Source organism: Gossypium raimondii, chromosome 1, assembly GCF_025698545.1.
Source record: "Gossypium raimondii isolate GPD5lz chromosome 1, ASM2569854v1, whole genome shotgun sequence".
In the NCBI taxonomy this organism is placed as follows: Eukaryota; Viridiplantae; Streptophyta; class Magnoliopsida; order Malvales; family Malvaceae; genus Gossypium; species Gossypium raimondii.
In genome coordinates this window covers 24,337,196-24,349,569 of record NC_068565.1, presented here as the reverse complement: position 1 = coordinate 24,349,569, position 12,374 = coordinate 24,337,196, and the positions used below count along the sequence as shown (strand labels likewise).

General features: G+C 33.9%; 1 non-coding gene across 1 annotated transcript; it reads left to right on the top strand.

The window, feature by feature from the left end:
- Window positions 1–2,257: 2,257 nt before the first annotated feature.
- LOC128032788 (small nucleolar RNA R71) lies at window positions 2,258–2,361 on the top strand. The gene has a single exon (XR_008189113.1). It is a non-coding gene; the product is annotated as a small nucleolar RNA R71 (small nucleolar RNA).
- Window positions 2,362–12,374: the final 10,013 nt, after the last annotated feature.

The window sequence follows — 12,374 nt, the reverse complement described above, 5'->3', positions numbered from 1 at the left end:
CTAGACGTACCCACAAACTGTCTGAGATGGGGTAAATTATACTCGGATCTAACCACTTGATGATTTCTTTCTTTACCACGTCCTTCATGATGGGGTTTAGTCTTCGTTGTCCATCAATCATCCCTTTTTTGCCATCTTCGAGGATGATCTTGTGCATGCATACAGACAGAATAATGCCGCGAATATCGGCTATGGTTTAATTTATAGCCTTATTGAATTGTTTCAATACTAGGATACGTTTTTCTTCTTGCTCAACGCTTAAGTCCGCTGAAATTATCACAGGAAAAGTAGAAGCGTTACCTAAATAAACATATTTTAAATGTAAGGGAAGCACCTTTAGTTCTAATTTAGGTGGCTCCTCGATTGACGCTTTTGGTTGGGTATAATCCCTATTCTCTAACTCCAAAGATTCAAAGTAGGATTGCGGATTAAATCCTCTTTAATTACCTTCTACCAAAGCTAAGTATTCATCCTCCTCATCATTACTTGGAGGGTTGATGTCAAAATTTGCTCCAATGGGTCCTCAACATAGTTGAGTTTCTTTTCCATGATTAATTCCTCTAAATTGGACACTGTAGAACAATCATCAATTGTGTCAGGAAATCGCATAGACTTAAAAACATTAAATGTTACTTGATCGTCCTGAACATGCATAGTAAGCTCGCCCTTCTGCACATTAATAAGTGTCCTTCTAGTTGCTAGGAAAGGCCTTCCTAGGATGATAGGCACTTCTTTGTCTGCTTCAAAGTCTAGAATAACAAAGTCAACAGGAAAAATAAATTTGTCTACACATACCAATATGTCCTTGATTTTTCCTTCTGGATGTGCTAAGGATCGATCTGTTAATTAAAGTGTAACCGTAGTAGGCCTAACTTCACCTATCCCCAACTTCCTAAATATTGACATGGGTATCAAGCTGATACTAGTACCCAAATCACATAGTGCCTTACCATCATATGTTGCTCTAATGTTGCAAGGTATGGTAAAACATCCATGATCCTTCAACTTTGGGGGTAGTTTGTCTTGAAGATATGCACTGCATTCCTTTGTCAGGGCTACCGTCTCAAACTCTACAAGTCTTCATTTTTTTGACAGGATATCCTTTATGAATTTGGCGTAGTTTGGCATTAGTTCAAGTGCTTCAACTAACAGGTTGTTGATATGAAGTTGCCTGAGTACATCTAGGAACTTCTTAAATTAAACTTCCTGCTTCTACTTCTGAAGTCTTTGAGGATAGGGTGGTGGAGGCTTCTTTACTGGAACTGGTTGATTCATCTTCTGTGGCAATTCTGCATCTAACAAAGTTGTTAGTTTATCGAAATTGATTGGTTCAGAAATTACCTTATTGGGTTTTGTAGATTTCGGTTCCGCTGAAACTGAAATTTCAACACTCGGTTGAACTTCCTCTGAGTATTAAGCATCAGCTGGCTCCTCTTCAACTTCAACGGTGTTGGGATCTAATGTCTTTCCAATCTTCAATGTCAACGCTTTACAATGCTACTTCCCTGGATTCCTTGGGTTCTCCGTATCACTAGGTAAAGCACCTTGTAGTCAGTTTCTAAGTTTAGTTGCAACCTGACCCATTTGATTTTCCAGGTTTTTCAATGTAGTTGCTTGGCTTTGATCATTCTTGGCTATGTATGCCTTCAACAAGTTTTCTAAGCCATTGGATGGTTCAACTTGAGGTTGTTTCTGAACTTGTTGGGTAAAAATAGGTGGCTGGATCGGTCTAGGTTAGATGTATGTGTTGCTGGGTCCATCCCCTTAGTTACTCCAGGCGAAATTAAGGTGGTTTAGCCAAGATCGGTTATAGGAATTGGATTGTAGTCCTTGCCTTCCTCGGTTTTGGTTCTGTTTACCCATGTAATATATGGATTCTGGGTTCTATGGATATTTTTCGAACAGATGTCCTTCCCCATAATAGACACAAGCTACATTTTTAAATTGATTCGGTGGCTGTGCTGTAAAAATATTAAACCCATTAGTGGTAAAATTTTTAAGCATTGGAGAAATAGAGGATACCTAAGATGCGAGTGAAGTGAGAATGTCTACTGCATGTATTCCAACGACTCGTCTTCCTGACGCTACTCGCTTGGTTGGCCATTAATAATTGTTACTAGTAATCCTCTCAATGATTTCATAACCCTCATTATAAGACGTAGAAATGAGAGCACCATTGGTAGAAGCGTCCGCTACCATCCTCGTGTGAGCATTGAGACTATTATGAAATGTCCCAAGTTGGATGCAATGTGGGATTATGTAATGAGGGCACTTCTGTAATAATTCTTTACACCTTTCCCATGCCTTAGACTAGAACTCATAATCCATTTTTTGGAAAGTAGTGATCTCGTTCCTCAACTTATCATTCTTGCTAGGCAGGAAATACTTCATGAGGAATCTTTCTACTAACTCTTGCCATGTGGAAAATGAATTTGGTGGCAATGAGTTCAACGAGGCTCAAGCTTTGTCCCTTAGCAAATATAGGAACAACTTCAATTGTAGTGCATCTTCGGGTACTCTGGCTAACTTGAAAGAATCGCTCATTTCCATAAACAATCTTAAGTGCAGGTGAGGATTTTCGACAGGCATTCCACTAAATTGGCCAACTGTCTAAAGTATATGGAGCATGACTAGCTTCAGCTCGAACTGTTATGCCTTAATTTCGGGTCTTCTAATACCTGGATTAAGATCATGAAATACTAGTATGACATACTGTCTTAAAGCTCTATCCGTATCATCAGCAATAAGGAGAGAATTTTGAGTAGGGTTTGCACCGTTTCCTTGATTCAGATTTTCAAAGTTCATCTCTTCGGTCCTTCTCCGACCTATTTCTCTTCTTCGCTGTCAAAAAGTTCTTTCAATCTCAAGGTCTACGTGGAGTAAATCGATGATTCGATCAATACTCATAAAAACTTGAAACAAACACAGAAAAATTAATTAAGTTAAAATTGACTAGAAAAATAAACCAAAATGCAAAATTAACAAATTCATAAGTAATGACTTTTTAAAACAGTCCCTGGCAAAATGGTGCCAAAAACTTCGAATGACGGAATGTGCAAGTGTACATAATCGTAACAAGTAATAAAGTGGCAAGTACATGTCGAGTTATCGTACCTATATGGACTGTGAAAAGAATTATTTATGACTGTAATTTTTAAAACACTTTGGTGAAGAAAAATATTTTCATTTAAGGAGGTGATTAAAAACTAGGATTTTAACTAAGTAAAATAAAAATAAAATAAAAGTTCCAATGCACGATTTCAAAAGATGATTTTAATCAAGATGACATAATTGTGCTAGATTAATTACATTTCTTAACTTGGAATTATTAAACTCATGTTTATGTTGTTACGAATAAATTCACAGCAACTCGGTAATTTGTTAACTTATGAACATACTTACCTACCAAAATTCATTTATCTCTTGACTATATCTCGATGTCAATTCAACCGATTAAACAAATTTTAATAAGCAAATGTGTTAATGCACATACATTCCTATGAAGTTAAAATAATCTGTTGTACATATCTCTATGCCAATTCAAACAATTAATTCAATCTCATAAGCACATAAAAGATTACGTAAGGTAACAATGTATTTTCTACCTTGAAACAGTTTAATCACAATAATCTTGCAAGTTATGCAAGGCTAATGTATTGTTAGATACCATTGCTAATTTAACCTTCAGCTACTTTAGATTATTAAACATGCACTGATTAAGTATCGTGTCAATTAATTATAATTTCAATCCGTTTAAATAATTAATTCATTAGTTACCTTACAATTGTAATGCAAGAATAACTTAGTCATGGTTTTACTTAATCAAACATCTTATCGAGGCCTATAACAACACAAACACAATTTTAATAACTCAAGTAGACGAAACGCAATCAACCTAACACGAATTAAATTTAAGCCATATTAATTAAATTAAACATATGAACATCACAAATATTCATAGACATGTTCATCATAACAACGAAAAACTTAAAAGGATAGGGAACAAGAATCAAATATGGTGTTTCTCCGAGGCTTCACTAGTTTGCTCTGCTCCTCCTTCTCCACTTGTTCTTGTTGAACTGAGGCTTCTATGAACACTTGAATGCTGCTCCAAATGGTGGTTGAAGGACTCTTTTTCAAGAGGTGAAATCAAAAAAGGAATAGGGGAAAAAATGAAGAAAAAAGAAAGGAAATGAAGAGAGAAAAGTGAGAGAGAAGTGAATAAATGATTGAGCTTGAGAAGTGTTTGAAGTGAGAAGCCAAGGGGGTATTTATAGGTTGAGAAGGCTCCTAAAAATTGCCAAAATTAGTAGCTAAAGACTCCTCCCATGGCCAGCCACACATGTGGCATGTTTGAAGATTTCAAACATGCTATTTTTAGGGGCAAATCTTGAAAGGCATGAATAGTGGAGGGGTTTGAAAGCAAATTGAAGGAGTCTTCAAAGAAAATTTTGCAAGCCAAATAATCAGCCAAAAAATTTGATTGGGTTAGCATGTGGGACAGTTTTGGGCTGCCCATTGCTCGGTTGGATTGATTTTCTCGGTTTGGCTCAATTGGCCCCTTTTCATAATTAATTAATAATAATTTATTTAACCCAAATTAAATTGGATTAAATTTAAAATTAATTACATTATTAATTAATACACATAATTTGGACCGTCTTAGGCTAAAAAATTAATTTACGTTGATGCTTCAAAATTGCTTCTCGAGTTTTGCACTTCTAACAATGTCTGCTTAGTCGTTTTTTGCCCTTTCTGCAAATTTGTCGAAAATAATCAAAATGAATCAAAATTTGATATAAAATTAATTAAAATTCAAAATGTTCATAATTTGAGTGCAATTTAGTTATTTTATAATTATTATTTATTTTTCGGCAAGAATTTTACCGAAACTGCATGAATTTGTGTAATTTTTCGTGTTTCCATTCATACACAGCAAAATTTTTGCTAACACAATTTTACAAAATAATAAAGTAGCATCAATCTATGCAAATAATTATGCATGGACAAAATCATGCTCAAAAATATTCTTTATTGATAAATAGCTTGAATGCAAATATTATTTCTAACTTTATACTAAGTACATCATAATGTCACCATGAATCATAGTTTGCATGCATTTTCAAAGTCATACATAACATTCACCAATTAATATGCTTTCCTTATCAACTAAACATTGCAATTCCAAAGTTTAATTAGTGTCTTCATGTGTTTAACTTAGTAATTCCTCTCCACTAATGTAGTTGGTATAATCATCCAATCAATAGGTCTTTTATTAGTTTGTAATGAGGCTAGGCTAAAAGTAGGAATAAATAGAAGTGATTTTTAGGTTCAAAACATCTTAACCCTAACTTTGTCTTGGATCCTTTTCGTGTCACAACCTTCATATAATTGGGTCTTTGGAACACCCCAAACTTATTCCGAGCTCATACTCAACCTTTATTATTTTTCAAACATTGAACAAAATTTGTTCTTTATTTTTGAGAATTTGAGCAATCTTTTCTTTGCATTTTATTCTTCTGAACAAACTTACATTCATCATCATTTTTTTCTTTTTTTTTTTGAATAATGTGAAGAGCATGTACATCTTTTCATATCTCTCCTCAAACTTGATCACCAAGACAAATTCAGTTAAGATAGGTGCAAAAGAATAGGATAAAATAAAAAAGATGATATGTGACTTATAATGTAGGTACATTGCAATAAACAAGCCATTAAGCTCAAAAATTAAATTTCAAGGGTTAAATTCATAAGGTCGACTTGAAAGGCTCAAACGATCCAAAGAAAGTGTGCCTATATCATATTAGATTCTTATACCTCCTAGGATTTCACCTCAAGAAAGTTAGTAAGTCAATTCTAAAGAGTTAAACCTTTATACATGTCTATTTTTAAAGAAATCAAATTTTCATGGAAAATCCTACATAAGACTAAGATCACACAAGCACTCCATCACTTAAGATAACATATGAATAAGTTAGATAAAATTAGAAATCATGCTTGCATTTGAACATACTTATGAAAAAACATTCTTTCTAAACATTCATTTATTTCAGCATACTTAAGTAGAAAGATTGAAACATGCTTTAAAATTCATGCGAAATGTCTTACTAAAAATTCATGCAAAATGTCTTACCCCCTTTAAAAAGAAGCAATTTCCTCATTGCGAAAACAAAGTAATGACTGAAAATTGAAGACCAGGTAAGGTTGTAAGAAAAGAGAGGTGAGTCATAAAAACTACTTAAGTACCAAGTCTTTCTCACAATCCAATCCTAGACATGCTCATTCCCATTACCACGTCACTTTATTTTCTTTCTATTGAAGATTCATTGAGCTTATTTTATTCATGCTTGCTATTTAATTACGCAATAGCAAAATACTAACTAAGAAATTGGAAACACGAAAATATATTCACTTTTTCATGCCCTTTTTAACTCAAATTCATGCAATTTCGTTGTCATTCTTGTCGAAAATATATAATACTTATAAAATAATTAAATTGTACTTAAATTATTAACGTGTTGAATTTTAATTAATTTTATAATAAATTTTGATTCATTTTCGACAGATTTGCACAAGGGGCACAAATTGGCTCAGCAGACACTACTAGAAGCACAAAACCGAGAAGCGATTTTGAAACATCGAGGCGAATTAATTTTTTAGCCTAAAGACAGTCCAAATTATGAATACTAATTCATAATATAATTAATTATATTTTTAATCTAATTTATTTTGGGTCAAATAATAATTATTAATTAATTATGAAAAGAGGCTCAATTGTGCTAAATTGAGACACTAATCCAATTGAACAACAAGGCTGTCCAAAACTGTCCCACATGTTGACCCAATCAGGTTATTTAGCTAATTATTTGCCTTGCAAAATAGCCCTTGAAGCTTCCTTGAAATTGCATTCAAACCCCTCCACTTATCAAGCTTTTGTAGATTTACCTCTAGTTAAATTTAGCAAGTTTGAAAGCTTCAAACTTGCCACATGTGTGGCCGCCCATGGGGAGAGTCAATGACTGCTGATTTTTGCTATTTTTAGTAGCCTATCTAACCTATAAATACCCCCATTGGCTGCTCATTTCAAGCACACCTCTCATCCTTTCATTCTTCACTTCTCTCTTACTTTCTCTCTTCAAAACCCTTCCTTTGTTTTCATTTTTCTCTTCCATTCCCTTTCCAATTTCCCCTCTTTGAAAAGAGCCCTTCAACCACCTTTTTAAGAAGCATTCAAGTGCTCGTAGAAGCCTCGGTTCAACAAGAATAAGCGGAGAAGGAGGAGTGGAGCAACTTAGTCAAGCTTCGGAGAAACACAGGATTTGATTCTAGTTCCCTATCCTTTAATTTTTATTGTTGTTGTTATGAACATGTCTATGAATACTTGTTGTGTTAATATATTTAATTTAATTAATATGTCTTAAATTTAATTTGTGTTAGGTTGATTACATTTTGTTCACTTAAGTTATTAAAATTATGTTCGTGTTGTTATAGGCCTTGGTATGTTGTTTGATTAAGTAAAATCACGATTAAGTTATTCTTGCATTATAATTGTAAGGTAACTAATGAATTAATTATTTAATCGTGTTGAAATTGTAATTAATTGACACAATACTTAATCAGTGCATGTTTAATCTTGTAAGGTAGCTGAGGGTTAAATTAGCGACGGTATCAGACAGTACATTAGCCTTGCATAACTTGCAAGATTATTGTGATTAAACGGTTTAAAGGTAAGAACACATTGTTACCTCACTTAGTCTTTTATGGGCTTATGAAGATTGATTAATTGTTTGAATTGGCACTGGAAAATGTTCTAAGAGATTTGTTAATTTAATAGGTACGTATGAGCAGTAGTTAGCAAATTACCGATTTGCCGTGAATTTATTTGTAACAACATGAACACAAGTTTAGTAATTCTAAGTTAAGAAATGTAATTAATCTAACACAATTATGTCATCTTGATTAAAATCATCTTTTGAAATCGTGCATTGGAAATTTTATTTTTATTTTATTTTATTTTACTTAGTTAAATTGTAGTTTTTAATCACTTCCTCAAAATCAAAATATTTTTCTTCACCAAAGTGTTTTAGTTGCATTCATAAATAATTTTCTTGCATAGTCCCTGTGGGTACGATAACTCGGCATTTACTTGTCACTTTTTTACTTGTTGCGATTGTGTACACTTGTACATTTTCATCGTTCCAGAAATAAAAATAAACATAAACTCCTAAAAAGAAATAAAAACTAAAGAAAAAAGAATTTCACTGTTTTTATTTATTTGACTCATCCTCCTCGTCTTCCTCCTTTGATGCTTCGTCCTAGCTTTCTTTGTCATATTCCTTCCATGAATCAAAGATATAATCTAAGAACTCATAAACAAAATAGTTAGAGACGTTTTTGAAAGTATTTCTTATAGAATCATCTCTACCTTTTGCATATTCCTAATAAGTCTGTTGTTGGTTATGCATAAATTTCACCGTATCCATCATAGTTGACAATTCTAATTTCTTTACAGTGTTTGAAGAAGTGGGCATTGGAATAGTCAACTCAGGATCAATACTTGGTTTAACAGGTTCATCATCATTTGCTCATCTCTTGGTTTAGAAACTTTTAGTTCCTTTATCGTTTCCGGGTCATTCATTTCTCCTCCAATTTTACTTCTTCCGTTTCAGTAACTGAGTTAGTTTAGTTTCAGATTTGTTCGATGCCTAACAATTTTTGGTTCTATTGGTTCACTTGGTGGGTTTAGCTCATAGACATTCTCCACCAAATTTTCAAGATCATGGGTTGTGATGTAACCTTGAACATATAGTCCCTTCAGGTTTGCTTTTGTTTTAACTTGGGCCCTTAAGCAAAGTGAAGTAATCAATGATGGAAAGTAAACACTTTAGATCTTCTATCTAGCACAATCATGGATTTCCTTGAGAATGATCTTCCCAACATTGATAGACCTTTTTGTCATAATTGCATACAATAAAAGAATTCACTCCATCGAGATGGTGGAACTGTGTGAGATAGGCATGAAACTATATCGAACAAAGTAAAACCATACCTTAGCCAACGACTTTAAATATTCCCTTCTACAAGAATGACTACCATACTTCTTTATAATCCATTAGGATCCCGAATATGCCACAACATTAAGTACTTGTTGAAGAAAATCTAAATTTATGTTTTTTTTCATGGCAAAGTATTCAACTTCATCAACATCAGGTAGGTTAAACAAATCATTAATGGACTTAGAAGTTAAAGGTGCCTTTTTCTTGTGAACAAGAACATCAATAGCATCCGGCTTTGTCAAATTGGCATAGAACTTTTAAACTAACTCCTCATCGAGCAATGATCGTGCATCATAAAAATAGATCCAATTGAGGCCATCAATTGTCTTTCGAATTGGTAAAGGCACAACCATCTTATCATTGCTTTCCTAGTTAAAACCTTTTTTCGGCATCATAGGTTGATTTTTAAAGATTGAATCAAACATCTCTTTCTCTTTTTCATCTTGAATCAAAATAGGATTTTAGGCTGAGGTCTTGGAAGATCTAGTCCTTTTGCAAGATGTGGACAATTTTCCCGAAAATTAAGTAAAATTTTGGCAAAACGAATGAAAAACAAATCTGCAAAGGTTGAGATAAAGGTTTTGCGGCGACGATTGCTTCGCGGTAGCGACGAGCTTGCGGTGGCGTGAAGCTTACGATGGTGATAGTGATACAATAGTGAAAGGGTTGCTCTGGCAAAATTCATGCGGCAACAGTACTAGGGGTTTGCGACAAGGAAAAATTTTGGGTAGAAATTTTGGGATTTAGGCCGACGGCTAAAAGGGAAAAGAATGAGTAGTCTAAGGTTTAAGCTAATAGCTTGAAGATTTGTGAAAATTATGAAGGTAGAGAGTGGTTTATATAGTGATGAATTAGGGCAATTTCGTAACTAAAATTTCGCTAATTCAAGAGACTTGGATGGCAAGGTAGTCTTGTAGCTAAAATTTGGCTAATTGTTAGTTACTTTGGTGGCAAGTAACATGGAGGGAAAATATGATGGAAAAATTTAGGATTGTAGGGAACCTTTATGGACAGCATTGATGGGGTTAATTTCTCCTCTTTGTTATTCAGGCCTTGAGCCCAAATTGTATTTACAAACTAAACTGCTTAAAAAAAAGAAAACTGATTAGTACTTGGGCCAATTTGACCCTCTTTATTAAACATAAACAAATTAAATGAAAATTAAAATTAAAATTAAACGCAAAGATAAAAGTGGAAAATAAAAATAAAACTAGAAACAAAATTTTGAAAATTAATTAGAAATTTTCTTCTCAAAGAATTACAATAAATTAATTCTAAGGAAAGGTTGGAGGGGTCACAACGGTCCCGCTTAAGTTCCAATCTCCTTGGACAGAATTAGTTAAATGTACTAATATAAGAAAATAATTTTTAACTTTTTATTAAAAAGTAGGTTTATGAAAAATTAGGGGTCTCTCAATTTGAACGAGGTTTTAGTTCGCTCAATTTCACCATCCCAATAGTGTTTGACATGTTGAACATTAACTTTAAACGTACCTCCATGGTTGTCATACAATTCTACAGCTCTATATGGGTTAGCTTTGTGGATGGTATAAGGCCTTTTCCCACAAGATTTAAGCTTTCTAGGAAATAACCTTAGCCTCGAATTAAGCAACAACACTTTCTGATCTTCTTTGAACTTACGAGGTTGTATACGAATATCATGCTATCTCTTATATTTCTATTTACACATCTTGGCATTCTTGTATGAAAATAACCTTGGCTCCTACAACTCCTCGAGTTGTAATATCCTTCTCTCACCGGCTTGCTTAAGATCAAAATTCAATTACTTCAAAGCCTAGTGAGCTTCTTTCTCCAATTCAAGCGGCAGATGACATGCCTTTCCTAAAACTAACCGATATGGAGTAACTCCTAACGGTGTCTTAAAAGTAGTTCGATAGGCCCATAGTGCATCATCGAGCCCTCAAGACCAATCTTTTCTATTAGGGTACACTATTCTTTCAAATATACCTTTAATTTCTCGATTCACCCTTTCAACTTGCCCATTCGATTGTGGGTGATAGGCAATAGCAATATTATGTTTCACATTAGACTTGTCAAGCAAACACTTAAGCCACTTATTTACAAAGTGAGATCCTTCATCGCTAATTATAGCTCTAGGAGTCTCAAATAGTGTAAATACCTGCTTATGTAGGAATCGCATGACTACCTTAGCGTCATTTGTTGGGTATGCCTCAGCTTCAACCCGCTTGGACACATAGTCCACAGCTACCAAGATATACTTGTTCCCATAGGAAGATGGAAACAGTGCTAATAAATCAATGCCCCATACATCAAAAAGTTCTATCTCTAAAATATTTTTCAAGGGCATCTCGTTCCTTCTTGATATGTTTTTGGTTGTTTGGCATCTATCACAATTTCTCACATATGCATAAGCATCTTTGAATAATGTAGGCCAAAAGAACCCAGCTTGTAAAATCTTTGCTGCTGTACGTGAACCACCAAAATGTCCCCCACTCGGAGATGAATGACAGTGGTAGAGAATCTCGTCAATCTCACTTCTAGATATGCATTTCTTGATTATGTTATCTGCACATTATATAAACAAAAAAGGATCCTCCCAGAACTAGTACCGACTATCATGAAAGAATTCTTCCTTTGTTGGCATGTCATCTCTCGAGGAATTATTCCACATGCTGAGTAATTGGCAAAATCAGCAAACCAAGGCGTTTCATAGATTTGTCTTACCTCGAAGATATGCTCATCAGGAAAATTCTCATTAATTGGAATAAATGAAGAAGTTACCTCATTTTGTTTTGACCTTGACAGATGATCAACTACTTGATTTTCAACACCTTTTCTGTCTAGGATCTTAATGTCAAATTCTTGGAGTAAGAGTATCCATCGAATTAGCCTCGGTTTAGCATATTTTTTTGTAAGTACTTAATAGCAGCATGATGGTAAATACTATAACAAATAGATCTTTTTCAGTTACCGTATATTTGATCAGGGCTCTTGTCAAAGTTCTACTTGCATAGTAGATAGGGTGTTCCTTCTTTGACCCATCACAACTCCAACAGGGAAACCACTTGCATAACACATCCACTCCAAAGGTGAGTTCCAATTAGGTGTGATAATTATTGGGGCTAAAATTAACCAGATTTTTAATTTCTCAAGAGCTTCTAAACATGATTTTTTAAAATAAAAAACAATACCTTTTTCTAAAAGCATACACAAAGGTTTAAATTTTTTTGAAATTTTTTAATAAATCTACGATAAAAACCAATGTGGCCTAAAATACTTCTAACTCCTTTCACACTAACTGGAGGTAGTAATCTTTCAATTTCGTTCATCTTTACT